This window comes from Ambystoma mexicanum, chromosome 10, assembly GCF_040938575.1.
Source record: "Ambystoma mexicanum isolate Mex_15411 chromosome 10, UKY_AmexF1_1, whole genome shotgun sequence".
Classification (NCBI taxonomy): Eukaryota; Metazoa; Chordata; class Amphibia; order Caudata; family Ambystomatidae; genus Ambystoma; species Ambystoma mexicanum.
This window is the reverse complement of record NC_090932.1, coordinates 845,877,942-845,895,501: the sequence shown is the minus strand read 5'-3', so window position 1 is coordinate 845,895,501 and position 17,560 is coordinate 845,877,942. Positions and strand designations below refer to the sequence as shown.

Genomic DNA, 17,560 nt, shown 5'->3' with positions numbered 1-17,560 from the left:
GAAATAACAGTGGCGGTAAACCCGCCGCAGCTGTTAATTCCAGACCGCCCGATCTCGAGTCCTGCAGGCGGGAGGTGGCGTTCCCGCCAGGTCTGATCTGGCGGGTTTAACACCGCCCGCCTGCAGGCAGACGTGGAAACACCAGCACCATCACGAGATGGTGCTGGTGTTTCCACTTCCACATGCCCATTGAGTCCCATGGGACTCAATGGGAATGGGGATATACCGAGTAATGCCCTGGTAATTCCGGGAGTCACGGAGGCGGAATGGTAATACGAGTCCGGCGGTAACCGAGCCGGAAAAACCGGCTGGTTGCCGCCGGACTCGTAATGAGGCCCAAAGTAAAAAGTATCAAATATAAATGTTTATAATTGTGCCTGATTTTCAAAGCATTTTATTTCTAAGCAGTCCACAATGCCTATGTGTGTGTGTTTTCTCAACATGCTAGAAACCTGAAATTTGGCATGTGGCTGGGTTCCTTGGTGTAGATATTGTACAATGTACAAAACATAAATATACCTTTGTCTAATGTTTTTGTATTATATACTGTGCGAAGCATGGGTAAAACTGCTACTTCATATATACATCTGCAACTCATAGTAATGTGCTGTTAAAACACCACCTGCACAGCGCTCTGCTGCTCTCCAGCTATCACTGCGGTTTAAACAATAAAATAAAATATAGTGGTAACATTTTAAAGCACAGCAACATTCTAAATTATTTTTTTCAGTATAAAACAAGCCATGCAGCCTACAAAACACTACTGATTTCTACAAGTATCCTATGAAACAAAATATATCGTGTGGTAGGTCCTTCTCCTTCCCATGTCCCACACTGCTGTAATTCGAAGTAGCGCAGAGGCGAACCATTACAGCTGCAAACAGCACAAGCTCACTATGGATTTGTAGGATTATGAAAGTGTTTGTTTTGCCCACGAGTACGGCGCCAGCGTTGAAACATTTTGCAGTAGAACTTTAGCTTTCCAGTTCTTTATTAAGACACTATAATACGAACCACCTGCTCTTTTTCTATTTCCGTGATTCTTGTATTATTTTCATAACAAAGTCCCCGGACAGAGAAGGGATCTGATTGGCCAAACTCTGCTATCAGCACCGCCCTTTAACCTTCAGTTTCACCGTTGCAAGGCTCGCCGGGACTGGTAGTTTCACCATTTGTATAGGTTTGGTGGAGGGTAGCCTGCTTGTAGAACTGCACTATCTCACCCAGAGTCCACCGCGGTCCGGTCGCAGGCCGCTCCCCCCCGGTCGGAAGGTGACTGCGCCGGTCTCGCCTCTCATTCCGGGCAACGCCTTTTCTGCTGTTTTTTTTCCTTTGAACTGCGAACACTTCCTGTAACGAACTTCCGGCGCCAGCGAGCAACACCGGAGCGGCCTAACCCGGTAGAGCGGGCCGCCGAGGCCCTACAGGTGAGTGGGGAGGTTGCTGTCAGAGCTGTCACTAACAACAACACTGTCTCTGATCGTCAGCACCGATCGAGGGATATTCTGATCATGCTTCGCCACTGTTCACTTAGTGAATCCTTTCCAAAACAACACCGTGCTGGCACCCCCTTAACATTCGTAGGGAAGACGAGCGTTCACCCTTTATACATTGACTTCCTTTATACAGCAGGTTGTCCGCACTCTTCTTCAGTGTGTATCTGTTGCCCTGAGTTTACCTGTACATCTTGCATAACCTGGCTTCTACCTGACATAAGCACTCCCCCCCCCCCCTATATGCGTTGGGTATAGACTGTATTAGCCGCTGGGTCAAACTGACATAGCATGGACACAGTTCACCTTGCCCTGTTTATAGCCCAATCTACTTGGTCCTCCCCTTTCACAGCACAGTATCCTGAAATGCCCTTCGAAGTTCCTCACACTTCCAATTGCAACAGCTTTGACACTCACTGGCACAAACATCCTTCCACCCTTGGTATAGCCTCTGAGTCTGCATTACCAATACCGCAGGTCTCCGTGCCCCGTTCCTGGACCAGTTTTCTTTTCGGCACATTCTACAATCGTCTTCTTTTTGCACAGCGTGCTCATTCCACCCAGTCACAGTTTCCTACTCGCCAAGACCAGATGCGATGGTGACCACTGGCTTCCGGGTGCCTCCCGCAATTGTTTCAAAATGATGGTAAAACTAGTCCTGGGCATAACAGTCTCGTTGTGTTAGAAACCTTATCATGCTGGCAACACTTTCTCCCCAAACAGCATTTGTTTTCAGCGATGTTTTGTTATAAGGTTCTGCAATAGATATTCGAGGATAAGTGAGTGGGGGTGACCTGTTCTGAGATCTATCTTGGCAGTTTCTTAATATCTTTAATTTGGCACTATGACCCATCTGCATTTAAGCCCCCCCCTCGCCCCAGCACTGAAAGCAAGCTGCAAACCTGCACTTTAAAATGACAAAAAGAAATCGGGTGAATTTCTTAAACGCTCTGCCGGAATATACCGTGTTGCCTTTATAAAGTAGGATAATCCATGGGGCCGATTGCATCTACCTCACGTTGTTCATATTGGATGTGAAATAATGAGCCGCTCTGCTTCATTCTGATAATTGTTGGCCGGCGTCTATAATGTGAACAACTAGAAGTAGTTTGCAAGAATGCAAATGTGTATGCTTTAACCCTGGGACTTTACAATTCGATTATAATCTGAGGTGTTCACAACTGCTTCTCCCTAGCGATAGGTGAACAAAGTCGACATTGTTCATTGTCATACTAGCTTTGGTGGGTTTTTGAATTCATACTTGTGAAATATGTTTGCTGCTTCACATGCAAATTACGGTTACTATTGACGATGAAGTGGTTTCATCCCATAGTGCCAGGTTTACAAACCCATAGATTTCCAGAAATTGTTGGCGATAAGAGGAGATCTACGTGCACCTGTAGGTATGTTTGAATTACTATCGAGCCATCTCAGTATTTCATCCTTTTGTATTTGATCAAATGAGTAAGGATGAGCTGGTTATTTGTTATTTGCAATGCTGTGAAGCAACAAATCTCAGATCTCGAGCATAATGCAAAACGAACTTGCTAAGAAGGAATTAGCATCACGTGATGGTGTTTTGGCTCATGATAGATGTACGTTGCAACATAAAGCCACATCTGCCATGTGACTGTGTTTTACGGTACGTTTTGACTAGGTATTTTAAGTTGTCCCCAGCATATATGGTGGGTGGTTAATGTGCGTCTTTGGTAAATTAAACTAATAACGGAAAATGCTACGCTGATGCTCGTGGACGTTCCTAAGGGGCATTTGTTTTTCTCTTGTGGCACCTTTTGGTTGTACTTTGAGCTCCCAACAGTGATGGTGGTTCGCTCCATCTTAGAACAAGAGCCTTACAACATGGGCAGTGGGTGGTGGAAAGATCTGGCTGAGCTCTTGTAGGAGATTATGATGCATCACTGTACATCAGTCTGTACCAAACTCTGGCTGCCTTCTTTCTTTTCCTATATTCATTCGCAACTCCTGAGATGCTTGCACTCCCTTCATGGTACACTCTGTCCTGACCTCTTCCCCCGTGTAACACAGCCCACAGGGGTAGACCATTCCCCCATCATTGTTTTAGGCTCCCAAAGCACCTCTTGCTCTGCTCTTTGTGGTGAAGCAGTAAGTATCATTGAAGATAAACCATGCAGAGATGTTGCAGGTTTTTGCGAGGCATGGGGAAAATGTGTTAAGCATACCTTTGTTATATTTTATTTATCTACAAGAGCAAGGTTTATTCACGTTAGGTGGTATATCAACTGACGTTACCCGCAAAATCTATTACCGTTACTGCTATTCGGTGGTGGCTCTGTGGTGTTGGTCCCCATTTTTGCCGTCCCTGGGGGATTTTAGTAAGTTTCCATGAGCAGTTAATCTACCGATTTTTGGTGGTAAGGATGATTTAGCTCCCAGCTTTTGCTGGAGGTACATCCACCACTTTCAAAAACTCGTAATACGGCGATTGTAACATTTTGCTGCACCACTTTATTTGTTAAAAGGCCCTTTAGTTTGTATTTTATGCATATTTAATTTTTGAAAGGGACACTACAAAGTAACTTCTGATGAAAATTCTCTCGTGTACACAACAAATTTGGCAAAGATTAGAACAGACTGCATCTGAACAGGTTGTGTCTCCAGAATTGTTTTCTCCATTCTTAGCGCAGGATTTATTGGATCAAGAAGGGTGCAAAGCAGTGCACCCCTTCTGCCCTTGTACATCTGGTGGCCATGAACCGTACATGCATGGTAATTTAGTGAACAAAATCCCTCTGAGACAAAAAAGTGACAAAATTCACGCATCCATTTTAAGGGTATTTGGGGCCCCTCTCAAATCATAAAAAATGAAGGCATCCAAGAATACACCACCCGCATCCCAAAAGCACCCCATAACTTGATAATTTCTCCAGGCAGCAATCTAGATAATGAGGGGATATTCCTTGAAGCCCCTCCCACACCCACCCCCAGCGCTGTTATATCTGCACTGGAATGAGAATACAGGGCTCATCAAGGACAGCATTAATGGACTATGGTGAAAGTATTTGTGTTCTAGCATAGACACAGGACAACAGAAGCCATGAGGAAGATATACATCTACCAAGACAGAGACTTAGTATACATGCAGGACAGAGACTGGGAAAATGAACACCTACAGCACAATAGTTGCAGAACTCAGATTAGCAGCGCCATATGTACAAGTGGTCAAGCATGGATATAGGAGGCGGATTTGAACCAACGAGAAAGGTCACAAACCATAGCAGTGGATACACGTTAGAATTTACCAGGAAGGTGCACACATCTGAACAAAGACTGATTAGAAGAGGGACATGATTTTTAAGTGCTGTTGCCATCAGTGAGCCATGAAACAAATTACTTTTGTCTGCAATTTATCAGTGGTCACTATAATATTTATTTTATTATTTTACTCGGTTGTCACGAGTGTGGCTTTTGCTCGAATAGTTTACCCTAAGGAAGTCTCTCCTTATGACCGATTCTGTGAATATTTTGTGACTGGCTATTTTGACAGGTTATAGACTGAGATTAAATGCAGTTCCCAGAATGAAACACTTGTTAAGTGTTGAGGCTGAGGTTTGAGCCCATAACATCATGTTGGCACGTGCTGCCCTGCCCATGTGGGCGGGACAAAGACTGATATGCAAATGGATATTTCCCATCTGTGAAAGGTAAAGTGAGCAAAAAGCGTGTGCTGCAAACTCTCATCTCAGAACAGGTTATCATGCCATGTTCTCTCTGGAGAGGAGTGCCTGCTACCATTTTTTGAAATATTTGCAAAGAACTTGGGGTTGGTTGCCCTAAATTACCTCGGGGCAACCAGACGTGGACTCCCTGCTCACTGTGCTCAGAGAGGCGCAGCTGTACCTCACTGATGAGGCCCAACAAGGCTGAAAACAAGTGTATGGGGTTGCTGTTGGTACTCCTTGTTCAGAGAGGAATTGCCATAGCATTTCGGTGCTGGACTGCCCATGTGGGCGGGACAAAGACTAATATGCAAATAGATATTTCCCATCTGTGAAAGGTACAGTGAGCAAAAAGCGTGTGCTGCAAACTCTCATCTCAGAACAGGTTATCCTGCCATGTTCTCTCTGGAGAGGAGCACCTGCTACCACTTTTTGAATCATTTTGGCACGTGAAAATGTGGTTTCCCAGTTCTTGTCAAACAGCATGGTACATTTGTTGCTTATTTTGACTGTTTAAATACACCCAACAAAAGAGTGTTTGATAATTTCACATGCTTATAGCCCTTGTTTGACACAGACTGGCCCATTGCACCTCCTGGGCTGAAGAGCCTTTGAAATTCTAGGGCAAAAAAGCAGTTTTGGGGTCACATGGGCTCACCTTAGGCCTGCTTTCACCTGTCCAATACGCCATCTGTGCCAATGGACTAGAAAAAGGAAAGCGCATGCGCTGTGCTAAACACTGGTGTCAAAAGGTGCAAAAGCACAATTTTTTTTCTCCATAAAGCAACAGCACAATTTATTAAACCAAGATCACAGTAACTTCCTATTGCAAAGCTGGGAAATGAGTATCAGAAGGTTGGTTTCACAATCCTAATTTGGCTACTTGACGACCCCTTCCGAATAACACGCTATGCAAGATGTGTGCCATAATTGTAGTGTTATGATTAGCTACCACTTTTATTTTCAGGTATGCTGTTTTGTCGCACAATAATCAAGTGTTTTTATACACTAATATCAACCTTATACACTAATATCAACCTTGGAGTGTGGCAAGGCTTAGTTGGCTTTGCTAGTGCTGGTTACTTTGATATAGCATATTAACACAACTCTTTGAAACAATAACCATTGTGGCACACAAACTTATAAATAGCAGAAGTGGTGTGGTAAGTGGTTACTGGTGGTTCGTGGTAGAGTGGTGAGGAGGTGTGCCGACCAAGGAGACGTCGGTAAGATAAGTGCTACGTGCTTCCTCACTTGTGACTGTTGCAATCTATGTGCTCCTGCTCAAATCTAAGCAAACTAAAACTTGCCGGGAACATGTTAAAGCTAAACCTCATTCCTTACAACGCTCCCTGGCCATGCATTTGGAAGACATGGCTGGGAAAATAGAGAATCACATTGTCACTGAAAAGGCAATCTGGGATGCTGCCTCTGCCATAGGGGGGAACCTAAATGGCAGTAGAACTGAAGAGAATAGACATATGGAGGGTTTGGGAGATGTATTGAGTTTGGACAAGAAGAAATCACCGGCAATGGTGATGACGAACAGCATCCCTTCTGACCTGGCCTCACGAAGTGATAAGGAAGATGTAGGGGAGGGGGTTGAAAAGGGAATGGTGTTGGGGAGGGAGTGATTGGGGGGGCTGTTCTCCCCTTAGATTTATCAGTGAGCAGCTACTTGGGCAGGAGTACGGGAAGGGAAGACCTCATGATTGAAATACCTCCTCTGCGGGAGACAACTACTGGCTGGAATCACTGCTAGATACAAAGCTTAAGTCCCTGCAGACCATACTAGAGTTGTTGCAGGCGTTTAAGTCTGGGGTAATGAATAACCTGGCCATATTGGATGACTCGGAGACCTAAAAAAAAGATTGGTGGAACTTGGTCGGGATGGGGTTGAGAAAATGGGCATGGCTGCCATGGGGGGGGGTGTGGCCGTTGGAAAGGTGAGGGGGGTGTGCAGTGGCGCATGTAACGGAGGTGGAGGGGACATCAAAGCCATTACCCATCTCAATCAATAAATGCCATTTTGGGGATGCTAGAACTGAGTGAAGCCATATTATGGGTCCATTCCCCATCTCCATAAATAAATGCCATTTTGGGGATGCTAGAACTGAGTCACGCTATATTATGGGTCCTCCCTTAGGGGAACCTGGGTTTGGAGGGTATTTTGGGGTGCCGAAAAAGAGTATATTGAACCTACCACCCGCAGCAGCCCCGCTTGTGGAGATCATTATGGGTGTATTAGGGTTACCCAAGGGGAGTTCAAAACTATAATTTTGTTGATAAATAAAACGACCCATTGGATCAATGCGAACCTGATGGGCCCGAGCATCGACCCTAATCTCATCTTAATGACAAGAAGGGTGGGCTGGGTAGGCTCAAAACCCAAAACGATGGAGGGAGACTGTATTGTGGTTGCCTTCTCGGACCCGGCTGTCAATTACCTGGTTAACTCCATCTTGGCCAAAAGAATTCTGGCAATCTCTGGTGAGAATCTCAAAATTCTCTATTTTTGTTACGTTTATCAAAAGGAATCTCCACCACGAGACATTGAATACGTTTTATTATCGAAAAAAGGAACTTTATTTATTGCTATTGTATACGTAAAACATTGTTCCTATTGCAGCACAGCATGTTTTGTAAGTTATCAATTAATAAACATCATTTTAAGAAACAAAATTATATGAAACCATCAAAAACTAATATCATCGGGGTAAAGAAAGTTTGCTGTTTTGTTTTACTGTCATCAATTATTTTAAATCCATATGTGACAGTCACATACAACACTTTTCAGTATATTTTTTAAAGCATGATTGAACTTATTTCATTAATACATACCATACCATAACACATTATTTCATGCCAGAACCTAATCTTGATTTTTGGATTAGATCAAAAGACTTTTTCCATTTGCAGTCTTACAGATAGTCGACATGTTTTGGCCCGAATAATTATGAGCAACTATTAGATCAAAAGACTTTTTCCATTTGCAGTCTTACAGATAGTCGACATGTTTTGGCCCGAATAATTGAGAAACTATCTCTAGTGCCCTTATTTTGGGTGGTATTCTTGAGGACAGGAGCATTTCTTTTTTCTATGTGTTAGGCTTGTATACCTCCTTGGTATATAGTGTGGACAGCACTACAACAACACAAAACAAATCCAAGTTTAAAAAAATCATTTTGACCCATGGTGGGAGATTCAAAGCAAACTTCAAATGTTGCGTATATTACATTTGCTTAATTTGACCTATCTTCAGATTTGGTTCTAGACCGGTTCTGAGAAAAATTCCTTTTGAGGAAACACCAGTATTATACTTAAGCGAAATAAAGCGTGAGAACATTGATATTCCAAATACATTTTTGGAAGAAATAATTTCTTTAGACGATCTAGAGTTGGTATCCTACATATCAGAAGAAGGGAGAAACTAGGTCTTACTCTAGTTAACAATATTTAAATGTGCATTTTGACTCATCATTGATGCTTTTTTACCTGATTCGTTGTCGTAAGCTGACTGCTTGTAATGTGTATTAAGCTGGCTCGACTGTATTCGAAAAAGGCTCTCCAAAACAAAGAGAGCCCAGACTAATTTTAGTTGTACACACGCCCCTGTAGATTATGGTAGCCATGACTTATCAGTATTTATACTTGCAGAAAAGGGGGGCAGGGAAGAGAACGTTTTCTAGACTTCCTTATTTTCAAAGACAGTTGTGCAATTGTTTTCGAAGACTTTCTGATTTTGCATTGATTGTAGAGCTTTTTATATTTGAAGAACCATTCTAAGCTATGCCGTTATGATGGCCGTGGATCACGTTGTTAGTCTTTAGTGAGAACACTGTATACATTTGAATTTGTATACATAATTGCCTGTATTTCGGCATTCCTTTATTATCTAATATTTCGTTTGCACAAACAATTGTATATATGACAAGCAAACAAGCTTTCTTTTCACAACGTTCCGATTCTGGTACGTATATTTTCGTTTTAACAATTTCCTGTTATGAAATCCCTTCACTGTAAGAGATATATAAACATGAGATGTCAAAAGGGACTGTAATATATGTGGGTGTCTTACATTCAGAACCACAACCTGATTTTTAAAGAGTCTAGTGAGCAACGTGCTATCTTGAGTACCCCGAGGTGTACAACAAGGGAACCATCTTGGAATGGTACTATGTGGCTACGGAATACCCGCATTTTGCCTTAGGAAAATATCAGTGTGGTACATTTTTTTTTTCCATGTATAATTCATAGACTTACGAAAATCAGTTTCAAATTTGGAATTATCGTGGTTCTACATGTACAGTAGAAACTCACTTTGGTGATCTTCTACAACAGCAGATGTCTTATGGATATTAAATGTAGAAACCATGTTGGAAAAGGGAGATGAAAGTCGGTGCTTAACATTAATCATTTGTGCAGCAAATATTTTAAGGGTGTCGGGACCATTGTGAACAGGAAAAACGGTTGTCAGTAACTCCATCAGATTTAAACCTAATTGTTGCAGACTAGACTTCTTTTACCCTTGCCCAGGGAGGGCGATTGAACAAAGGAATGGTTCAGGAGAGTATGCATGGTTGAGGGAATCGTGGAGGATGCTCCTTCACAGGGAATATCGCCTCCAGATATTAGTAGTGGACACCTCACAGGGCCAAGGACCAACCCCAGTCTAGATGGACTAATTCCAATGAGCAGAGGGTCCACCATCACTGGGGTCGAGCTGGTTAACCGCTTCGATCCTTTAACTCTGTGTGCGGGAACAGATTGATTGCCCACCATTCTTGCCAAAGGGATCAGGAGGGGGGATTTCGGACTCAGATAATGGGGTGGTTCCTTTGGCATCAGAGGCTGCCCCTTGGGTGGCAGGCCTGCTGGCCTGGAATATAGCTGGGGCTAGGGGAAAATTTTGCTTTGGCGGACATTGTGTGGTTTTTTAAGACCTACAATGTCATCCTATTGCGTGAGATCTGGGCATTGGAGACTCCCCTTCTAGATGGATACGTATCCTACGGGATTCCGGGCAAGATGTTTTGGGGGCCTGGCTATTTTGATTAAGGCTTCTCTAACATGCGGGGTAAGAATAGTTGAGACAAATATGGACTACCTACAGGTGCAGCATATCTCCCCATCACAGGGGACCCGGTAGTGATTTTAAACATTTTATAACAGCCCGCACAAGGCAGAGGCGGGTAGGATCGAAAAGCTTAAGGTTTTTATTGACAAACATTTAACCAACGAGGAATGGAAGATCAAATTGTATTTGGGGAGGAGATTTTAACCTCAAAATGTGTGTCAGACTACCAGAAGATTTGGCTCTGAATATCCCCGCCCCAATTATGAAGGATGGGTGGGTATGTTTAAAGGTATCTGGCTTACAGAATGGGGATGTGCTCAGTAAACGGGCTCCTAGTTCCTGATATACCGGGGAATCTCACCTTTACCAATCATCAGGGCTCCTCAATTATAGATTATTTCTGTCTCTTGTTAGAACCTTGGGATAGGATGGAGGGTTTTGATGTGCTGTTGGTCCCAGTATTGACCTCAACCCTATTAGCCTGAAATTGAGCAGTGTTCTGGGGGGCGGGATTGGCATTCGGGACAGTTTTGCGTGCATGGTAAGAACGAAGGATGTGTAACAGAAGTATGAAGTGGGAAAGAATCGGGAACTCTAACCTACACAGTCACTTTGGCAGAGAATGTGCCCAGATGCCCTTGGGCCAGGTGCGCTATACAAATAAACAAAATACAAATATCCATGGCATCCTAGATTCTAATGCAAACATGGGGCAGATAGTGGAACAGTTCACAAAGTTACTGGCAGCGCTGAATAAGGGCTTCACGGTACAGTGCGGCGGGAATCCGAACACCCATAAAAGTGTGTGGTTTGATGAGTCCTGTACCTTTGCAAAGAAAGCGCTCTTGAGGGTTTTGAAATCCCCAGCTAGTTCAAAGGGGAAGATTGCCCATGCTAGAGCAATTTATCACTGGGGACAGAAGTGAAGGAAAGGCTAACTTTAAGAGGAAGCTCGGGAACGTTTCCTAGAAGCATCAAGGCGTAATGATCAAAGAGCTTTCTGGCAATTTGTGAAAGGGGGCCCTATTCATAATGTATTGGAGAGGCCTAGAGGTACGCATGTGGAGGAGGCACCTTTGGTGGGGTATTTTGGTAATTTGTTTGGTGGAGGTGTATCAGTGAAAAAGGCTCGGGAGATGCTGTACCCCATTGCATTTCAGGCTGAAGGATGTTTCTCGGGCCATTGTTCAACGGGCCCGTAACCGCGCTCGGGGTCCTGACTCGATCTCTTTGGATTTGTTTCAGAATCAGTTAGACCCTTAGGTCCCCTTGCTGACCATAGCGTTTAATGCCTGTATGGACACAGGTTTTTTCTTCGTCTTTGTGGAAATTGGCTAACTTTCCTATTTTTGAGAAACTGGACCCTGCTGGTCCCACCTCTTACAGACATATTTCCCTGCTTGATACCTCATTTAAATCTTTTGGAGGGTACTGCTCGAGCACATTGAATCCTGGTTATTGGAGACGGTGGTTCTCACTGATAAACAGTTTGGCTTTCGCCATAGGGTGGGAACTATGTTGCAGAGTTTAAATCTGTATTTAGTTGTTTCCAACTTGTGCGGGGGGTGTACCTTGGTTTTATGGACCTGAGCGCAGCTTCTGACAAAGTGGCTAGCTGGAAGTTGTGGGCTGTGCTTGAGTCCATGGGTTGCTCGACTGCATCTTAGCTGTGTTACAAGAACTTCACAGGGAGAACCAGGCCTGCGTGCGCAGTGGTACTGGGGAACAGTGCACTATGTGCTGCAAGGTGGAATGTGGGGTGCGTCAAGGCTGTGTTTTGGCCCCAATTCTGTTTACCCTGTACATTAATGGGCTTTTAAAGGCACTGGTCGATATGGGGATGAGTATCTGTATCTGGGGGGCAGGCCTTTTCATGTCCTGGCTTTCGGCTATGACACTGTTATTAGCCAGGACTCCTAGGGTCCTCCAGATTTCTGCCTATGCTCCCTTTATGCGAAATTTGGGGCTCAAAATAAATGCTACGAAACAAGCAATAATGGGATGTGTGGGAAGAAAGAAGGCGGCGAAGATGTTCCCTATGATCTGTAATGGGGAGATAATCACGAGAGTCAAGGAATTTCATTATTTTGGGGTAAGATTCGTTTCGGCTATGCCCATATAAACAATCGGTGAAGTTAAGTCAACAAGTAGGGGGAATTTGTGCTTTCCGTCCATTTGTCGGGGTCAACCACTCGATGCAGTGTTTAGTCTACAAAGCACAGACTCGGGCCATGACTTTGTATGGAGCACCATCATGTTGCTTTCCAAAAGCTCCTGAGATTCAGGTTAAGGAAAACATTTGTTATAGAAAGTTATAGGGACTCCCGGATCTGGTCCCTACATATCTATCCATAGGGAACTAGGAATGGATTTCTGGGAGGACCAATGGGCCTTGGGCCTGATAACTTTTTGGCTTTGTGTTTCGGCAAACAAACATGCTACCCTATGTCATTTTATTATTAGGACGCTAATGTCAAGGGACAAAGAAGATTGCCCATGCTGAGAGCGCTGCACCGTCTTGATTCCATTCAAGACAAGGAGGCGAGCATTCTGCTTTTCTTTCTTTTATTACTGCTCACACAGCAATTTCAAATTCAAACATTTTAACACTTTCCAAACTAACACGTTTTTGTTTACTTTTGCGCCTCTTAGCAGGCTTGAAAACTAAAAAGGGGTGTTAGTTTCTCTTCAACTTAAAATGTTTCTTAAGAACTACAAAACTCATAACTGTTTTCTTGTAGTTCAGTCTTGTTCTGTGTCCAATCAGGCTCTGTCCATGCCAATATGTAATCCCCCAAGTGCACCTCCTCTTTCTTTGGAAGCGAATGTCCATACAACTCTCACTTATTTAACCAACAAACTGGAAGTCCTCATTTGGCCTTCTATCGATCCAACGGCCTTTAGAACTGTATTTATGAACTTGTCATCCTTCTTCACTCAAGCCACTTTCTGGTCTTTTCCTGCTCTTTTCCTGCAACAAATGGAGATAAAATCATAAGGGCGGGTTCTACTTATAACATGCAACACAGTTTAGAGTAGCATTTTATCATATCCCTGGGTGGGATATAATGCTCGCCTCCTAGAATCAAGACTGTCCAGCGCTCTCAGCATGGGCAATCTTCATTCTATGTTGAGACAGGAGGCAAGCATTATGCTTGTTCAAAGCTGTCAATCACTTTCTTTGCTATAGGTTTTGAATGTGGACTCATTCGACCAATCAGCAGCCTTCATGATGTCTTGCAACGAGACACCTGCGGAAAACTCTAGAAGCCATCGCGCCGTTACTGAATGAGCTCCAAACAGTGATAAATCCATGCCAGCCCAGTGCATTACCTCCCTAACCCATCTGGCGATCGTGGCTGTCACTACTGTGTGGAAAGGCTTCGTACATGCAATCAAAAGCTGCGTGACCCCTCTCGGCCTAAGTCCTGCCGTTGCTGTCTTGTAGTCTTTAATGCATTGCGCTACGCATAACTTGCCATTATTGGGGAAAATATGGATAAGAAATGATTGTAGAATCTGACTTTGTCCTATTAGCTACATTAAAGGCTACTCCTTCTGGGTAAAATACCTTTCTGTCCACCTCTAAGGATGAGGCATAGAAGCATGGCTAGTTTCCCCGAAAAGCTGGGATCGGGAAAGATCTCTTATTATCTGGTCAAGATAGAAATAGTCGGAAAACTGCCTCCGCGTCCGAAATAGTGGAATACTTGGGTTCCGGCAGCTTCTGCATTTAAAACCTTCTATCGTCTACCCTCTCCTAACCCTCTGAGATTCCTGTACATGCCTATCGTCCTATGGGCGGCACTTTCTGTGAATCGTTCCGCTAAGAAGTTTAATATCTGCACTACTGGAGCTGATATGGAATCGGCACTAACTCTTGTGCAGTATGCACTCCAGTGCTTCCACGCTGCACCATAGCTCCTGATGGTTGAAGGCACCCAGGAGTCTCTAATACACTCGGCAGCGAGCTGTGAAATTCCCGGCAGCTGCCATCTTTGCCCGACTCTGCATGCCATCAGGTGCAGTGTGCCTCCCACTACTAGGGGATGAAGTTGATCGTTCGGCCCTGAAGGATGTCGACCCTATGAGGAATCACTCTCGGGAAGTCTGTAGAAAGTTCCATCACTACTGGAAACCACGGCTGGGACTTCAATATCAGAACTACAATCACTAACTCTGCCTGCTCCCTGCGGACTTTCGCTAGAACCCTCATCAGCATGACGAACGGGGGAAAGACGTAGTGGACCACTCCCTTCCTCTGCTGCAGAAACGCATCCGTCCCAGCTGCTGGGTCTATTCTCCAGCTGAAAAACTTGGGGATCTGTGTATTCAGCCTGGATGCGAACAGGTCGGTGTCTAGGGGACCCCATATCTCCTGAAACCGCTCGAAGACGTCTGAAGGGAGCCTCCAGTTGCTGGAGTCTGACAAATATTACAAATTCCAGTCTGCTATTGTATTCTGAACTCCTGGCAAGTATTCTACTGACACTGATATTTGTTGCCGCAGACAGTGATGCCAAAAATCCTTCGCCAGTTTGGCCAACATCTTGGAGGAGGTGCCTCCTAGTTTGTTGATCTTGTCCATTTCGAGGAGCACGCAGCACTTTGCTCGGTCATCAGTGAAGGCCTGCACTGCGAAAGACCCCACTAGGCAGTTTATGTGGAGGGAAAACTCCTCCTCAGACCATTTTCCGCCCCCCTCTCCCCCCATCCTCGTCTCCAGGGAGCCACATTGAGCTCCCCAGTCGGCCCTGTTCGCGTCTGACTCTTATCACGATGTCTGGGGTGCAGCCACCAGTGAAGCTCCACGATGGCTTCTTTGTCTAAGGTTACTAATTGATGGTAGCCTAGTCCTCCCCTGAGGTATTGTATTTTCCATCTCTGGAGAGCACCGTAGTGTAGTGGGCCGGGAAATATGGCTTGTATGGATGCCGCTAGTAGACCCACTGTCTGTACTAGACTGCGAAGCAAAACAACCTTCACTACTACTGCCCTCAGTTCTTTCTTTGTCTTTTATCTTTGTCGTCGGGAGCTCTAGCGAAGCTTTCCTCATGTCTACTACAAACCCCAGAAACTCTATCCTCTGAGATGGGCGTAGATCAGATTTTTCTCTGTTCACGAAAAAGCTGAGAGGAGATACAAGCTCGCACACCCAAGTAGCCTGTTCTTGTAGGCTTTGCTGCACTCTGTCCTAGGATGAGGATATCGCCTAGATATAAGATAATCCTGATTTCCCCTCTCTCTCTCGAATGGCTGCCACCACTGGGCGCGTAATCTTGGTAAACGGCCATGGTGCGGACACTAGCCAGAACGGTAGACATGCAAACCTCCATATTTCTGTCCCCCCATCGGAACCGAAGTTATCTCTGATGTTGCACTGCTATCGGAATGGAAAGATGAGCGTCCTTGAGATCTAATTGGACTAGCTCGTCTCCTGTCCTGAGTAGGTCTCGCAGGAGGTGTATGCCTTCCATTTTGAAATGTCAGTATAGACCCATTCGTTCAAATTCTTCAAGTTGATCACTGGTCTGATCTTTTCTCCCCTGTGTACTAAAAACATGTTGCTGAGGAATCCTTTGTCCTCCTGTATCTGTCTCTCTATCGCTTCCTTGTCTGCTAGGCTGCATAGTTCTCTGCATAGCAGCTGCTGCTCTTCTAGGGGCATGTGTATCGCTGCTGGCTCGCCTACAAATTCTAACTGCATGCCTGAAACTGCTTGCAATACCCATGCATCATTTGTCAATTCTCGCCATGCACTCAAACAACGCATTCCGCTTCCCACTTTCAGGACTGCTTGCCAGGTACTCGCTGCTTGGTGTGTTGGACTGCCTGTAGGCACCTCCCCCTCTGCGATTCCTGGAGAAGCGGGCCATGGCCGGGAAGAAGTTGTCTTATTGGCGACTCTCCCAGTATTCCGGGTCTACTGTACTGGCCAACCTGACCGGACGCCCAACCTCTTTGCCGTCCGGTCCTTGCAAAAACCCAAACCGGGAAAATTCTTCGGATGGAGCTTTGCACCTTTTCAAGTGCTGAATATGTCCCCACAAGTTGAGACATTTCCTTAGCAAAGGTGTCCCCCAAATAATAGACCCTTTGCTTCTCCGGCCTGCCTCGTATGAGGCAAGATAACTCAACTTGTTATCGATCTTTAGCAATACTCCCCGCCTCCTCTCAGCTGACAGGGCGCAGTTTGCATTGCCTAATAGACACACTGCCTGTTGGGCCCAGTTTCCTAGGGTTGCTACGTCTACTGGCTCATCTGTATCTGCAGCCTTTACTGCCAGGTCCATTATCTTTGTGAGCGGGCCTGCCAAGTAAAGGACCCTGTCCTGAAACGCTCGCCACGCTCCGCCGACCCCTTTCCTGATATCTTTTGCCGCCTTTGTGAGGAATCGTCATAATTTTCGGGTCCAATTCTGGGGTATCTGTGACTTTCCCTGGTAGCAGTGGTCTGCGGCATTCTGCCCTCATTTTAGCTCTGATGTCATTGTCCAGTGTTCTTTACAGATGTTGTGCCATGTATTGGGCCACTCTGGGCGATGGCACCCATTCTGAGGACCTCTGATGCTCTATTGCCTCAGGGTCGAACATGTCTAGAAGGCTTTCGTCTTCATCCTCATGAGGCTTACTTATATTCTTGGGTTGAGGAATCTCCATTTCCTCCTCGCCTTCATCTGTTAAGTAGCCTGCATCCTCTTCCTTCCCCTCGTTATTCATCCCTGGGGCAGGGGGACAAGAGCCCGGCACTGCTGTCCTCATCAAAAAGGCTTTCTTCAGCCTACTCACCGGGTCGGCTGGCTCTTGGGGCGTTAATTCTACCAGTTCCTTGGTGCTCGGGGGCGTCAAAGAGGTAGTCCTCTTCTGAGCCTTCTTACAGCCCTGGTCCCCTGAGTTTGGGGTGTCTTGCTGATGTTCCCTCCCCCAGGCTCAGCGCCCTCTTTCTCTAGGACTTTTCACCTTCCGCCTTTTGCTTATTTAGCATGGCCTCCAGGTGGTCCAGTCTTTGGGCTAGGGGGCATCATACGCTTGGTAACTGCCTGTGACAAGGAATCTCCCAACACCCTCTTAAAGCTGAGGGAGAGATCCTCCTCTTCTGCTACAGGCTGGTCTCCCCATTCCTCAGAGCTCAATTCTGGAGATTGTGCGCTCCTTATAATGTGCCATTTTAACTAATGAGCTTCTATGAGCTGCTGGAGGGACTCGGCTGTTTGAGAAACACGGAGCGTTGTATTCTTCTTTCTTTAAAAGTTTTTATGCAACTTTTTTTTTTTTTTTTTTTTTTTTTTACG

At 45.1% G+C, this 17,560-nt stretch overlaps 1 protein-coding gene across 3 annotated transcripts in view; it reads left to right on the top strand.

Annotated features, from left to right (window-relative positions):
* The first annotated feature begins 1,134 nt into the window (after positions 1-1,134).
* The window catches only part of PDCD10 (programmed cell death 10), a 295,941-nt gene continuing 279,515 nt past the window's right edge, over positions 1,135-17,560 (top strand). For 2 of the 3 annotated variants that reach the window (XM_069618494.1, XM_069618492.1), the window contains exon 1: positions 1,292-1,427. The gene's annotated coding sequence lies outside the window, so the exon portion shown is untranslated. Of the gene's footprint in view, positions 1,428-17,560 lie in introns of all 3 variants that reach the window. The other variant, XM_069618493.1, reaches the window with a different exon arrangement.